The sequence below is a fragment of the Toxorhynchites rutilus genome, chromosome 1 (assembly GCF_029784135.1).
Source record: "Toxorhynchites rutilus septentrionalis strain SRP chromosome 1, ASM2978413v1, whole genome shotgun sequence".
Taxonomy (NCBI): Eukaryota; Metazoa; Arthropoda; class Insecta; order Diptera; family Culicidae; genus Toxorhynchites; species Toxorhynchites rutilus.
In genome coordinates, this window is record NC_073744.1 from 155829482 (window position 1) to 155846075 (window position 16594).

At 35.3% G+C, this 16594-nt stretch overlaps 1 protein-coding gene across 20 annotated transcripts in view; it reads right to left on the minus strand.

Moving 5' to 3' along the window:
* The window catches only part of LOC129770692 (protein tramtrack, beta isoform), a 618642-nt gene that overhangs the window by 378677 nt on the left and 223371 nt on the right, over positions 1-16594 (minus strand). For 4 of the 20 annotated variants that reach the window (XM_055773773.1, XM_055773737.1, XM_055773764.1 and 1 more), the window contains one exon: positions 6480-6541. The exons of 15 other annotated variants lie outside the window; for them this stretch is intronic. The gene's annotated coding sequence lies outside the window, so the exon portion shown is untranslated. Of the gene's footprint in view, positions 1-6479; positions 6542-16594 lie in introns of those variants that run through there. One more of the 20 variants, XM_055773791.1, reaches the window with a different exon arrangement.

Below are 16594 nucleotides of genomic sequence, written 5' to 3' on the forward strand. Positions count from 1 at the left end.
TCGTACAGCTCAGAAATTCTATCCTCGTATTTTTTATGCTGACCAGTTGTAATTCATTTTTTTTATCCCATTTATTTATTTAAGGCTCATTAGCATTTTAGCTGTAACAGAGCCATATTTTAATCGTGTACATGTCACATGGTTATCATATCTATAATTAGCACATTACACAGTTGCCATTCGCCAGTATTCCTTCTATACCATTACATATGGTACATTCACACAGTAGCCATTTAGGCGTAAGGGTATTCTTTCTGTTCTTCCATTATCCAGTTGGACCACCGGACAGCGGAGACAGTTGTTTGATCATTGTTGAGTTATTTATAGAACAGCAGCCCGATGTGTCTTGCAGAGCAGAGCAGTTGTATGGATGAATCGATCTTATTTCGACCGTGGATCGATCTCCATAGCTGATGATTGTTGCGTGGACGTAGCTATTCTGTAACAACACAAAGATGATGCCCTGAGTTTTGAACTCACGATCGATCGCTTACTAAGCGAACGCGCAACCAATGTGGCTACGGAGACCCCCTGTTGTAATTCTTGCCATTGAGAGAATTTTGTAGAGATCCTTTGATCGTTTATATTTTTTCCCAAAACGTACAGCATCACTACAGTGATTTTCTGAGAAATCAATATTCAGAATTTATGTGAATTCATCGTCCATACTTTGGAATGAATCTTTATTCATTAGAAGAAAAAATCAGATCGACAGTCGATGAATTGTTGATTTTTTCAAAACTGTTGTTATTTGACTCAATTGAACATACTTAAAGTTGATTCTACTTTGAATCTGATCTGACGAGCGAATGTTATAGAAAATCTTATTACACTGACTATGAATTCGATTCATATCTACACATCATACAAGGTAATGTTGTTCCCCGGACGTAATCTCATTATCATTTCTTAGATTTGTCAAATATTCTGTTTATATGAAATTATATAGCACTGTTTTGAAAAGCCTTGAAATATTTGTGCGTTGTGAAAATAATTCGGAACTTTCATTCTGAAAAATCTGAAAAGCAACCGACTGAATAGATTTGCAACGATCATCCCTATTAATAAATAAGTTTGGTAGAGTTTTGTATTAGGAGAATTTAATTAAATGTAAGCAATATACATGTGGAGACCGGAGATTCAGGACAGTTGACAGTTTTCATTTCGAACCAGGAAAACTTTGACAAGGATCCCAGTATATTTTTTACGGCTAATTTTTATTCTGATAAAGTAAAAAGTACAAAAATCAGGAAAAATGAGGATTTTTTTTTAAAATCAGGCAAAATTTAGTATTTTTCAGGATATCAGGGAACGTGCCAAAAAGTTTTGAAAATCCAGAAAAATCAGGAAGGTTGAATATCCGCTCACATCTGTTGGAATTGGTGCTTCCAAAACATATTGTGTTTAGCTGAAAGAAACATGGGCTGGTTTAAATTGATGTTGATTTACATAATAGTAACTAATCCTTCGTTCAATGCAGCAGTTCCTGCCGTTACATTCCACTACTTGCAAAGGATGTTTGGATGTCCTTACGTGACGAGCAAACCACTCGGCTTAATATCGGATCAATATAATCTGCTTTGACGGGATATCCGTCGATCGCTAGGTTATTCCACTAATCAGCTAAGTTCCGGATCCCTTGTTTTGAGTTTTTAATCCAAGTGAGATCCCTCATGGTTATGAAGAAGTATTGAACCCGTTAACTCCCGGGAAAGAGTCCGACGTTCAACACAGTTGAAAGCACTGCGTGCTGGAGCATCTGTAGGAACTAATATTGCATCAAGATTCAACAGATTAAAATGATAAATCGAAAATATCTATGACCTTTTTAAGGGTTTTCGTCTGGTCCTCCATCTAGATTCATTCTGATTACTGGCTTGATTATACCTTACCGGATAGTATAATACCGGATAACCTCGAATTCAGAAAGGTTGCACACCTTGTCAACCTTTTCAAAAATAAACCCATGAGAAAATGCGTTCAGAGAACAGTGCCTTCCTGAACGAATCGCCACGTACATTGGACCACTGTATTGAACTGCTTCAGCATTACCGAGATGCCCTAGCTTTATTTTGCATCCAGCGATAACAACAGGAATAAGCCTATGTTTAGCTACCAAGACAAAATCATGATTCGGTAGATTAAGGTGATATTCGAAATGCATTAATCGGTGCCTGCATACTGCCCACTACAACACGTACTTTATCATTTTGGCTCAGCTGCTCAAGTATATAGGAGCGCGTGAATTTATTTAGGAATAAAAATGGTAACGATCACGATGCTTTTTACGCCATCGAAAAAAAACTAAATGGACGATAATTTCGTCAAATATGTTTCTTTTCATATACCGCACAAAAAAAATCGCACAAAAAAAATTCGCACAAAAAAAAACCGCACAAAAAACAGGTTTTACTGTGTTTAATATGACCAACGTTGCGCCTACATTATCTTTATCAATAAATAATGTACCAATGAAACAAGTTTATGAAACAAGTTACCTGGGTTTAGTAATTGACAATAGATTGGTAGATAATAGATGTAAAACAAAAAATGTACCATACATTATCGACATAAAAAAGGTTCGAAAATGTCTAGGTTTGCAAAACTGTTGGAAATTATACAATACTTATATTCTATCGCACTTATCATATTTAGTTTGTTTCTGGGGTTCGCCTGCTCTGACACACCTCAACATATTGAAAGTAGGGTAGGGCGGGGCTAGTTGGTCATAGGGGTAAGTTGGTCAGTGACGATATCTTGGAATCTAAGCGTCCAAAAAATTAGCGATCTATGAAATAGCGAATTGCTGATACAAAAAAAAAAAGCAAATTGGAAAAACTTTTTATTTGGTAGGTTAAAAAATACGGACATGGATCTGATTTCGCCAAAAATCATTTACGGTTTGTGCAATATAAAATGTGTTCTCAAACTGGTTAATAACCATGAAAAAAAATCGGCTCAAACGTAAAACAAAGGTTTCTTGTACGTATCAGCTATAAGTGTTCACGGAAATCGCTTTTTAAATTATTTTTATTAAATTTTCATGAATATTCTTTTTCATATATAGAGGGGCTAGTTGGTCACACAAATTGCTCGTTTAAGAGCAACGCAAATAAAATTTTCCGGTATGCCGCGTTTTATTACGCAAGCTATAAACAAATATAGAAAGCATATATTTTACTGCTAAACCCAGTGTATTTGAAGCGAGACAACCACCACACGCACCACTTGCAATATAATTGTCATATTTATATTTTTTGCTGTAAAATTTTCATTAAATATAATAAATGCTAACATTGAATATAAGAACTCACAATAATGCATTGAGTAATGTGGCATACCTGGAGGCTATTTCTATATACTTTTGGGCGAACGGTACAAATGTCATCAAAACAAATGCAAGCAAGAAGCGATTGTGCGTCGCAGGGATGCCAGGTGATTTTTTTCAAAAGTTTTGACATGATACGACAAAATGTCTTCACCATAACATCGGAGGAAAGTTCTTCACACAAAAACGAAACTGTGATAGCTCTATTTGTTTATTTTAGCATTGAAATTTTGGTTGTAACTCAAACCATATCCATGAAACTGATTGTAGGAAAGGTATGTAACCGGAAAACCTTCGTTTTGTGAAGTGGTCGTTTGAAAGATCTATGTTAATCTAGTGTATAGTAGGGCCAAAATAATAGAAATTCAATGTCACAATCGTTCGAATTTTCTAACTAAAATGAACTAATGTCTTCTAGAGACGATATGTATTCAGACCGTTTCGTTCGCTGAGACTAAAGCCCTACTTTTTTGACGATATTTTCGGCCAATAGTTAGAATCTCATGGAAATAATATCTTTGAAAAAACCACGTACGCTATCATACTGAAATGTCTTCACATATTTCATAATGTCTTCAAATTGAAGACATGTCTTCAAACCTGGCATCTCTGGTTCGCCACAAAGTGGAAGAGAGACGAAATCGCTAGAAAAGACTGCCTGGAATTTTTCATTAATTTGTTTTTTTACTTGCTATATGATATTAGTTAACTGTTTTTGTTCTGATTTAAATAATTAATTTATAATGAAGGAAACTTCTAATGGAAAAACGTTTATTATTTGCTCAAAATAACATGCCTATTATTGGCCAATTTACCCCGTGTGTGGGGTTAGTTGGTCAATTTATTCAGAAATATAAAGACGTTAAATAAAAGAAAAATATCAAATAATTGATTCTCTGGTTATTTTTCATTGAAAGGGTAAAAGGTAAGCTTCATTGTGGTACATAACATTCTAACGCAAAACTTCGTACTGCAAAGTTATAACCAAATTTATTCAAAAATGACCAACTAGCCCCGCCGTACCCTACTGCAGAACTGAGTTATAAAAACTATAAAACGCCTACCTAATTTATATCCTACAGAGGCGTTGTATACGGTAACCCATTTATCGGTAAATTAGTTGTATAAACTTAGCATAATATTCGTAATTTATAAAATCAAACATAGGTTCATTCAAAGCAATATAAACTGAATTCCATATACAGAAATACAGTCAAATTTGACAAGAAATCAAGATAGATTTTTCATCAATAGACCTCGCACTGAATTAGCCATTAGAAATGTGTTTTATACCGAAATTACGAACTTCAATGCACTTCCATCAAATCTCAAAGAAGATACAAATATTATAATATCCAAACAAAATATGAAAGTGTATGTTATCAACAACAAAATATAAGGACAGCAAAGTGAATTTATAATTTATATTTAGGTTAGGATAAGATACTTGCATTATAACTGAATTCACTTTGGTCACAGTTTTTGTTAACTTTTCAGCTTTTACATTAACACGTTGAGCCCAGCGTCGGTCCCTAGGGGCCATACTGCCATACAAATAAAACACAAATTTCTGCATAACTCGAAAACTATCAAGCAAATAAAGCCAAATCTGGGATGTGAAGGTTTTAGGGTGCAAGAAACGTTTCTATGGTGAGCAGACACCTCTCTCCCCTCTCGAAGAGGGAGGGGGGCTGCCATACAAAGGAAACACAAAGAAAAACACAATAAAAAAAAACACAATAAACACAATAATAAATTTACTATGTGGTTTAACATAGGATCTATAGTGCAAAGCGTACTTTTTCGTTTATTTCACGCCATCCTCAAAAGCTTCGTGATAAAAATATAAAAAAAATACTGAATGTGCATCTTACTACAGTGTATCAAGGAAAAATATTAAAAAAAATTTCATCAAAAATTATAGTACTAAAAAAATATTTAAATTTTGAAATTTTTTTGGGATTTAGAGATTCAGTACTACTCTAATTCATATTTAAATGTGTTCCTACGGCTTTTCAAGATATGTGTGATTTTTTTCAGTGTTGCGCGGCACAAAAAAATATTTCCAAAGGGTCTGGCTCGGTAAGGGAGTGAAAAGTCCCCCAAACCAAATCGCCAGCTGTATGGAAAATATTGTATAGGGTACTAAATAAAACATGTTGGCAGTATTATCATATATTTGAGTCCTTATATGGTACACCACAGGATCTATGGTGAAAAATGTACCTTTTCGTTTTTTTTCACGCCATTCTCAATAGCTTTGAAACAAAAATATGAAAAAATACTGAAAGTACATCTTACTAAGGTGTATCGATAAATATCTTCAAACTATTTTTTCATCAAAAAATCTAATACAACAAAAAATTAAATACGCAGTACAAAATAATTTTATATATTTTCTGACATTTCGAAATTCTGAAAAAATATAAGTTTGAGACCCACTTCTGCTCTTATTTTTCTCTTCGTTCGAATGTGGAAATTGATTTTAATGTCTGACTCACTCCTATAGCTTCTCCTATCTATATAAATAAAAATGGATCGCCGAATGTGTTGATAAGAGCAAAACTCGAGGAAGAAATTGTCCGATTTAGGGCTGTCTTTCTTCTATTATATTTTCTGTATCAAACATTTATTCCATGTAACGGAGAAACATGTTATTTGCAAGTGGTTGGAAAATCTTGAACGAGAATTGTGTCTGAAGATAATTCCCTAATAATAATATTACAATGACGAGTTTTGGTAGAAGTACTAGGAATTTTATAGTAAAAGTTAATTTTAAAGGGTAGATTAGAAGATCAATCAATGAACAGTTTTGCGATTGGACCCATGAACGTGCCCTTAGTAAGAAAACGTGAATGTGATAACGAAAAATAAATTTTGGGCGGGACGAAGTTTGCCGGGTCAGCTAGTAATAAAATAAAAATATATACGGTTTATTTTTGAATGTTTTGACAAAATGTGACTACTCTCTAGTCGAATTGCTAACTATTTTCTGCTTATACAATAAGTATCCTTGGGAACTGGGACCGACACTGATATGGTGAAAACGCTCTTGATGCGGACTGAATGGAAGCGCCGCAAGAAAAAAATGGGGCTTAACGTGTTAAATAAAGAAAAAAGAAATAAGAAGGATTTATAACATCTTTATTACCTTGAGGTTGAATCACCTGAGGATTTCTAACCACACTCACTTCATTTGAAAATGTCTCTCACCTGAGGAAGAAATGAAGAAATAGAAAAAACTCTAAATTATATGTTACCATTACGATGTTATCAAGTGGGAGAGAAAAAAATGCACGAAAAAAAAAAACAAAACGCATCCAAACTGCACTTTGCATCGGGGCGACGACGACAACGACGACGAGATAACAACTCTTCGAAAATGTCCACACGTTGACACAAATCAGATCGAATAGAAACAAAGCTACGTGCATTCACCGTGTCAAACCGCCAACCACTCACTACCGCTTTTTTTTGCTCACCTTGCATCGCTGGGTCTCACTTTCGTCCTTGAATCGTATCCACAAAACGATGTCCAATAGCAGTGAATGTGTTTTTTTTTTGTTTGTTTTGTTGTTATGTTTTATTTGTTTGCATGCTTATTTCACCCAAATTGCACACACTGTTGTTACTTTCGTCAGCCGTCGTCGACGCCAGAGTGCACCGACCTTTTGGGGCCAACCGCACGAAATAAATATTCGCACTCTCTTCGCACACGGGTGGCGCGTGTGTTTTTATCACCGTGAATACATCTCGCATCCACTCACTCACACACACGCACACGTACACAAATGGGTTGCACATTTGCGGACTTGCATTTGATTACTCTACTTTGGGTGCACAATGATTATTACTTTTTTTTTCCTGTATCAGTTTATTATGTACACAATTTGGCGATAAAAATTCTTCGCTTTGCCTATTTACTCTCTCATTTTAGTAGCGAAAACGCAATTAATTGATTTTGGGGGGAAATGTGCGTGTTTGTACAAATTATTTTCGTAGACTGTTTTTGCTCTTAACAGCAGCGCTCGACTCGCGATAAGTGACTGTACAACGCAGGGTTGCATGCATCGCGACCTGAAAGTATTGTCAAAATTGTGTTCATTTCTCAATTTCCATCGGGGCTTCCACAACACACACACGATCATCAGTTGTTATCCCTCCGAGATTACAAAATACTGACAAAGTCGCTTGACTTTACCCGATAGAAAAACAAATGTGTGTACAAATGATGTCACAGCCCCAGGGCCAAACGTGTTCCAGCTTAATCGGCACGATCCGACTGGTGCTGCGGTCAGCTAGGGCACAACTTAGGCAGGCGATCAACCAATCGCCAAAGGCGGCCGATTGTTGTGCACCTTTCCAAAAGTCAATGGCCCCGCCGCTAATCCTGACGATGAGTGTTACCGCTGACAGTAATCAGTTCGTTTGATAGTGTCTTCCTTGCGGCTATTCAACACACAGTGGTGTATTGTTGTTGTTTTATTGGCTCAACGGGGCCTAATTGGGATTAGCAGCAAAAAGGATGTTGGCGATTGTTGATATTGGAGCTGTCGCCGAAAGAATCGCTGATAAGGTGAACTATTAAATGTGCACAGTGCACCAAACAATTGAACAACTGCCACACTTAATATGATGAGAACTAATTGAAAAACGTGTTTTTTCATTCAACAGGACAGGACAGCAACATTTATTTCATTATATGGATGCTTCAATTGCCAAATCGATTAACTCCATAAAACAAGAAGCCGAGAAAAATCATAAAATAGTATATTTTGTTTTTTGAAATTCTTTTCAAATAACAAATTCGAAAATACGATGTAGAATGTATTATTGCAAACGCATATTTGATCTGACTACATATAGAAAGTATAAGATGGAATAAACTTGGAGTTTTTGTTATTATTACTACAATGTTTTCGTGATTAGTGGAGTTAATCGATTTGGAAAGTGAAAGCCAATTATTGATCCAAGTTCAGTCTTTGAATATTTTTTTTATTACGAATTTGAAAATGTTTTTTCAGATATTAAACGTCCACTTCTATTTCTGTATCTTACACCATTCATTATACTATGCTTTTGGACATTTCGGTCCCATTTATCAGTAATAAACCAATATTATTAATATTATTATATTCATTATTTTCCCTACTCAAATAATTGTTATTAACAACATCCATTATAATGTTATAACGGTTCATTTTTTTTTTCGATAATTCACACTAAATTTGAAATTTATAAGTATCTGCACTCGTAGCAGCTCGAATACAACTATTTTTCTCTCCTTTTATTTTTCTCGAACTTCGCTCGTGTAATCGATTCGCGATGACAGCGGTACGACAACTGGATACGACATTAGTTCCTATGAGGCAAATTATTGACTATCAGATTAGTCGGCTCGAAGGCACTTTTGAATTGCTAAAATTTGCATGAAATTTTTATTGCGTTATTAAGTTACTTGAAGTACGTTGTCCTGACTCTAATTTAAACTATTTGTTATTTTCAGATATACTCACCAAAACTTACCATTATAATATAGAATTATCGTTAGACACAATTTTTGTACATTATTTCACCACATGCAGGCAAAAGAGATTTTCATTTACATAGAGTACTAATTTGAGTTGGGAAAAATAATTTTCATTCATAATTTTTATTTTAAGAGTGGGTTCATTCCTTCTGCAAACTCCGTTGGAGACAATAGTGCAGCGGGTTAGCTAGATTTTCATTATGATATAAAGGGTGTGCCACATCAAATTGCATCACGGAAAAAACGCTGTAGAAATTTAATTTTTAGGAATTATATCTTCAGCTTTCGCTTATAATCAGATAAGAGTGTATATATCACGTTGGCAATGCTTCACTGTCAATTTTTCGTAAATTTGGAAAAATGTCGTCGAACGAAAAAAAACGTCGTGAATTAATCCTGCGCACTCATTTCGAGAATCCGGAGTTGTCACATCGGGACATCGGTAAGATATGGGGAATCGTCCAATCCACGGTCAGCAGAGTACTAAAACGATACTTCGAGAACCTAACCATCGACCGGAAGGTGAAGAACGGCAAAAATGGATGCTCCGTCAGTGAAAAAGATCACAAGCGCGTAGTTAAGCAGTTTAGACGTGATCCGAGAAGTTCGGTCCGGGATGTCGCCAATAAGCTGAATTTGTCAAGTTCATTCGTCCAGCGGACCAAGCAGCGGGAGGGCCTACGTACATACAAGGTTCAGAAGGCTCCTAACCGCGACGAAAGGCAAAACATGATGGGGAAAACGCGAGCCCGGAAGCTGTACACCGAAATGCTGACGAAGCCGCATTGCCTGGTAATGGACGACGAAACCTACGTCAAAGCGGACTTTCGTCAGCTGCCGGGCCTGTTGTTCTTCTCCGCAGAGGACAAATTCAGCGTTCCGGAGGAGATTCGCAAGCAGAAACTATTCAAGTTTGCCAAAAAGTATATGGTGTGGCAAGCGATCTGCTCTTGCGGAAAGCGGAGCGGAGCTTCGTGATGACCGGCACGGTAAACGGGCAGGTTTACCTTAAGGAGTGCCTACAGAAGCGCTTACTACCACTATTGAAGCAGCACGAGGGCCCGACCATCTTCTGGCCGGATCTCGCTTCGTGCCACTATTCAAAGGACGTGTTGGAATGGTACGAAGCCAACGGGGTCACCTTCGTGCCAAAGGAAATGAACCCGCCCAACGCGCCGGAGCTTCGCCCAATAGAGAAATGTTGAGCGATTATGAAGCAGGCCCTCCGGAAGAACCCAAAAGTTGTCAAATCGGAGGCGGACTTCAAGAGAACATGGATTTCTGTTAAAAAAAAACTACAACCTGACGTTGTACAAAATCTTATGGACGGGGTAAAGAGGAAGGTGCGAGCATACGGGCTTGGGCTCGAAGTATGAATAAAAAGAAAATGCCAAAAGTTGTTTAATAGTTTTTATTTTACTGTCTAAAATTTTCAAAAGGATCGGTCTACTGGGCGAATTTCTACAGCGTTTTTTCCGTGATGCAATTTGATGTGACACACCCTTTAAATACATTAAAGTATGGAGTTAATCAGATTGGCTTCTGACATAAATTATTTATTATTCAATGGCTAAAACGATTTTGTCATTTAGTGGTGTTAATACTTATCATTAAAGAAATTTGTTTTGAATATGTACAGTTAGAAGCTAATCAAGTGCTTTGATGTTAAAATTTAATAATATTCAAAAATGGAGTTAATCGATTTGGCAAGTGAAGCATCCATATAGCAATATGTCTTTTTTAGAATCCGGCATCAAGGTCCACAGAATGTTCATTCAAATTTTTGAAAGAGTTACTGAGCATGAAAAGTCACACTGATGCGAAAATTATACTTACATTGGAAATACATCTTTGAAAAGAATCAAAAATAGGGGAAGGTAGTCCTAATCCAACCGGTGGCCCTGAACAGACCTCCCGCGGATCTCTGGAATGGTACAAACTGCCGAATATTTAGTAGTGTCAAATGAAAGGTGTTACAACGCTGAAAATTTGGTTGTATGGTGACTTTTTTCCTGTTCCCTTCATTCTAGCGTTTTGTCGCCGTTTTGTGTTTTCAATGCTCAAAAAAAGAAAAAGGTATATTTTATACATGTACGAAAAATTAGCTAAATGTTCTCGTAGATGTCGAGAAATTACAATACTAAGCAATTTAGATTGGTTATGGCCTGGTCTTCAAAACAAGCTATATAAATTGAATCTATCTGTTGTCTGTAGTACACGGCACGCAGATATTTGCAAAAAGTCAGGGTGGCCCTGAACCGACCTAGAAAAGATGGTCCTAAACCGACCTCCTGTTTTGCTTCGTAATTATCAAAGACTGACGGCCTGAGCATGTATTTGCGGTTGTTTCTGTTTCCGTTTCCGTTTCCTTTTCTGTTTCCGTTTCCGTTTCCGTTTCCGTTTCCCTTCAACATTATCTTCATCTCTCTTTGTTTGTTTACCTCCGCTTAACAAACTCCATTTCTGGTCCATTAGAGTCGATTAGAGCTTGAAATGAATCGGAAGCCACCATTTTCGTTTTCGAAACGGCATAGTAATATGTCATAAGATGTCTAAGCATGAATCACTCAAAATCCTGCCTCAAAACGACTCGATGGTTCTTTAAAATATTTTCAACTCTAGAACCCTTTCGTTACGGGCGTCGCCTCTAGACGACATCCGCGTGATGACATTTCAGGGCGACCAAACTGGTAGAACGGTTATTTAAAAATTTTTGGTGCATTATAAAATAATATCCACAGATATAAAAAAGCGACTTCAATTAAACCACAGCGTAGTTCTACGTCAACAATGCGGTCGTGTCTTGAACACAACCTCCTATAACTTTTTTTTTATAATTGTACATTAACTTTTGCGAGCCTTGAATCACTCGTGCGCTTGATGATGCTCATACATTTTATTTCTAAATTCTGATTGCATACTATCTCAGTGAATTTTAAATGTTCGCCGCGATGTTCAATCAAATCTGTATCGCAATCTGTACCATTCAAAATTTGTGTTGCACAGAAAAAACATATTACTCAAACCTCAAATTACTCATTTGTTTGATGATTGCAATACATACTCTCTTGTTAGCTTGTTAGATTTTTTTTTTTTTTTTTTTTTATCTGTATTATAGTGATTTTCAACTCATTTGGCTGGTTCGTCACTTTTACTTCCATTTTTGGAAGAATGTCGGGAGTGAGAATTGAACTCGTGACCTTCAGCGTGAGAGGCATGGATGTTACCACTACGCCAGATCGCCTCCACAGCTTGTTAGATTGGGAATGTTTGAGAATCTGTTCGATTCTTTCGTTTCAGATAACCAGAAAGGCTGGAATCGTGTACGCAATGGCACAACTTTTTATTTGAACAATCTCACTTCATCAGCTCTTAACTATTCTAGTTATGTATATTTTCCTCCGTTCAATTTTTGTTTTATCGTTGAAAGATAGATGAACAAATAGTGATATTATGGATGGTAAAAATATTATTTGTTTTATTTTTACGAAGCTCGAAAAAACTTGTGTCTCTACAATAGAATACCCCCTTAAAGGTCAAATCATTCAAATCAAATCTCTGTACAAAAGTACAGATAGAAAATCTGTAATCTGTACCTTACAGAACCTGTACCTAGAAAATTGAAAAAATCTGTACCTTTCCAAATGTACGTGTAGAAAACCGTAGATCATGAAAAATCCAAATCCAAAATGGCCGCAGTCCCAAAATAGCCAAATACTTTTTGGACGGGTTCATTGAGCTTGACCTGTTTGTTGTCACACTTCAATAGGAATTTGAGCCCATTCCTGTTGACTGATTGATCTGAAATGTGGAACACACCTTTATGTCATTATTGAACTATGATCATGAAACACTGATCTTGCTGCTTTGTGTTATTGTAAACAAACAACGCTTCAATTTATATTCTAGTGTATTCTATTGGTAACTATCATACACTGCATGATCTTCATATGTGTGTGTGCAAGCGTTGAGCGTAAACAAATGTTTTTGTATTTTTCAAGTGTCAAGTTTCTATAAGACCAGTTACGTTTTCCGTTGTTTTTAGTTTGATTAATAAATCTGGAAAATGCCGATTGGGCGATTCCATCAAATAGTTCTTAATCATTTGACGAATCCTCAAGGATACGGTTAAAAAGAAGAGAGCTTTTTTGGGAAAAACAAATTTAAATTTAAAAAAATGTGTATTTCAATTTTTTTATATTCTACAATGGAAACTTTAAGCAATTAAGCGATTTCCTATCTTTCGTTTTTTTACCAAATATATCATTTTTTGATAGTTTTTGAGTTAGATTTTTTGTTGTAAATATTTAAAATAGGTTCTTTTAAAAAGTCGTCTAGATTTTTTCTATTTCAAGTATGCAATGTTTCTAAATGGCCAACGTTTTTGTTCCCAAAAAGTTTCACTGCAACCTTAGATGATGCTGCTGCCAATGCACAATGGTCCAGGAAGTGCATTCAATTGGAAATTAGCATCTAGAGCTCGACAGTTATTCTCTAGACAAAAACGGTCTCCGACAAAGTTATTACAGATCGGACTCGATTATATGTGATTCGACTATATACAATTTGGACTCGATTATATACAGTTTGGATTTTTTTTTTATACTTCAAATATGGCTTATTCCAAGATGAAATGTAACCTTTCAACGTTAAGGTGAAGTTTAACTGGCTATTACATGCACAGTGGGGTAAAATTTCATTTTTGAAGATTTTGCTTGAATTTTCACCAGGAATTGTTTATATCCATATTGCAGCCAAATTAAGAAAGATAGAAGTTGGGCATCTAGTAATATAAATTTTAAGGATAAAATCAATAATAACACATTAAACATTTTTAACTTTTGAGTTTATCACTTCCAAAATTAAAATCCACTAATTTAGTAGTTCCACTACTATATCCTGTACTAAATTTTCTCATCTTTTAAATGAAAGCATCAGAATCTACTTCCGTGGCGAAATTTTTAATGTAGAGCCAGTTTGAAACAACAGAGTCCGAAACAGAAAAAAGTTCTATAACTCTGTCATTGTTGAAATTCGAACATATGCGTAGGAGGATTTTTTTCATCATATATGATCGTCTATCATCTCCATAGATAATATGGATAAATTTATGTTTTTATGTAAGAAATGTGTTTTCTGACTTTAAGGTGAAGGTGGAAGCTAGCCTTTGCAGTAGTATAGGTAAAACCACGTGTAAAAATGGGGTAATAGATGTATGAACGATGTGTTCCGATGATCAATTGCAAATATAAATATATATAGAAGGTGTATTTGCATATGAATTTTTGCATAGTAATATTCTGATTATACGCGAGCGTAACATGATCAAATTTATAACACATGCGAATTAGGGCTTTTGGTATTAACAAGTTTTTCCGCACAGTAACTCGATGTTGATAAATCCTTAATATTTTCCTTCGTTGATAGTATTGTTTTCACATATTCACGTTGGAGAGCCTTAATCCTTATCTTCGTTGGTCGATTCATTTTGATTGAATGTAATACTTTTCCGTTTACTATTTTTGAAAGCATAGGCAGCCGTGGCAGTGTTCCAAGCTTTGCAATACAATTTCCTTAACCAATGCTAAAGTCGCTAAAACTTACAATATATTAAACGTAAAAATAATAATTGTATTGATATCAACACAACTTTATTTTATTAATTTTCATGACATGAAACGCTATGACTCAGGAATAACATTTTATTGAATGGTTTTTATAGTTGTTTTGATGATCAGTACAGTACAAACAAAACCACTGCGGAAAATTGAAAAATGAAAAGTTAACTTTCAGAGCACTAGCTCGACGTTTCACACTATACATTGCGACGTCAGATGAAAATTTAATATTTGGTGAGTAATCGATTAGATTTTGATTAATATTACTTGTTGGGAAGGGTGTGCAAAAGATAATTTTTTTCACACTGTTTCGCAAAATTATTGATTTTCGGGCGAGGGGTAAGGGAGGTAGATGAAAGAAATGAGCGCCTTTGTGGCAGCCATTTGTGGCTAGCTTCCACCTTCACCTTAGGGGATGAATCGAAAATCAATTACCTCTTTTATTTTCCAAAAAACGAAAAATACATGCAAAAAAAACAAATGAAAAAAAAATTTTTTGACTCGATTATATACAGAATTTGATTATATACAGTGAAAAGAAATCAAAAACTGTATATAATCGAGTCCGCACTGTATATATATATATATATATAATGGAGCGCTCATTTCAATGAGGATCAATTTCTTAGGTGAATCAAAAAACTAACTTTTCTATATATAAAGATAAATATAGTTCTACAATGTTGTAGCTCCAGTCATTATAATCAACTTTGTAGAACATTTTTTTCTATCTTTTAATATAATCAATTTAGCGCTTTTTTATTCCAAGTGGAATTAGGGAGATCATGAAAAAACGGTTTTTTTTGCTCTAACTTTTATATTTCAAATCCTACATCAAAATTGTCTTCCAAAGACTTTTAAAGCTTATCGGAACAAATATTTTGCGATGGAGAAATTGTCAATATCTTAATTTTACTCAAAGTTATTGATGGTTTTTCATTCAAAAACTCATGATTTCAATTTTAGTTTACTCAAATACAAAAAAAATAACAGAGATTTGAAAATATCATATTATGTAGAGTCAAATGCTGTTAATAACCATGTTATATGTTTGCCCCAACGATGAACAAATGAAGAAAGCGTATTTTTGAGGGGAAAATATCAATAACTTTGAGTATTGTATTGAGATATTGACAATTTCTGCATCGCAAAATGTTTGTCTTAGTAAACTCTAAAAGCCTTCCGAAGGCTATTTTCATGTAAAATTTGAAATATAAAAATTGGAGCAATTAAAACGTTTTTTTCCTGGTGACACTCACACAAATTAGAAATAAAATTCAATTCTTAAATTCTCAAAAAAAAAAGTATGTGAATAGCCTTTACAATTTCCAACAAGTCACTCGTAGGGGGGTCTCCATAGCCACATTGGTTGCGCGTTCGCTTAGTAAGCGATCGATCGTGAGTTCAAAACTCAGGACCCTCATTGACCATCTTTGTGTTGTTACAGAATAGCTTCGTCCACGCAACAATCATCAGCGATGGAGATCGATCCACGGTCGAAATAAGATCGATTCATCCATACAACTGCTCTGCTCTGCAAGACACATCGGGCTGCTGTTCTATAAATAACTCAAAAATGATCAAACAACTGTCTCCGCTGTCCGGTGGTCCAACTGGATAATGGAAGAACAGACAGAATACTCTTACGCCTAAATGGCTACTGTGTGAATGTACCATATGTAATGGTATAGAAGGAATACTGGCGAACGGCAACTGTGTAATGTGCTAATTATAGATATGATAACCATGTGACATGTACACGATTAAAATTCGGCTCTGTTACAGCTGAAATGCTAATGAGCCTCAAATAAATAAATGGGATAAAAAAAAAGTCACTCGTATTTCGGTAGCACATGGGACTTGTACAGGGAAAAAAATTTTTTTCTAACAACAACTCTTTCACTTTTTCATTACAATAGAACAAACTGGTCGCAGTGGTACCTCCTACAGAAGAAAAACTTTTTCACGTTCTCTTGAAAAAAAATTGTACTAACCTTAATTTTGTTTAAACTCAAGATAGCGATGTAACGTATTCGATGTTTTAGATCTTATTAAAATATGAGCTTTTGTCGAAAACATCAGCGTTCTATCTTTTATTGTTCCGTAGCATTTTGTGTG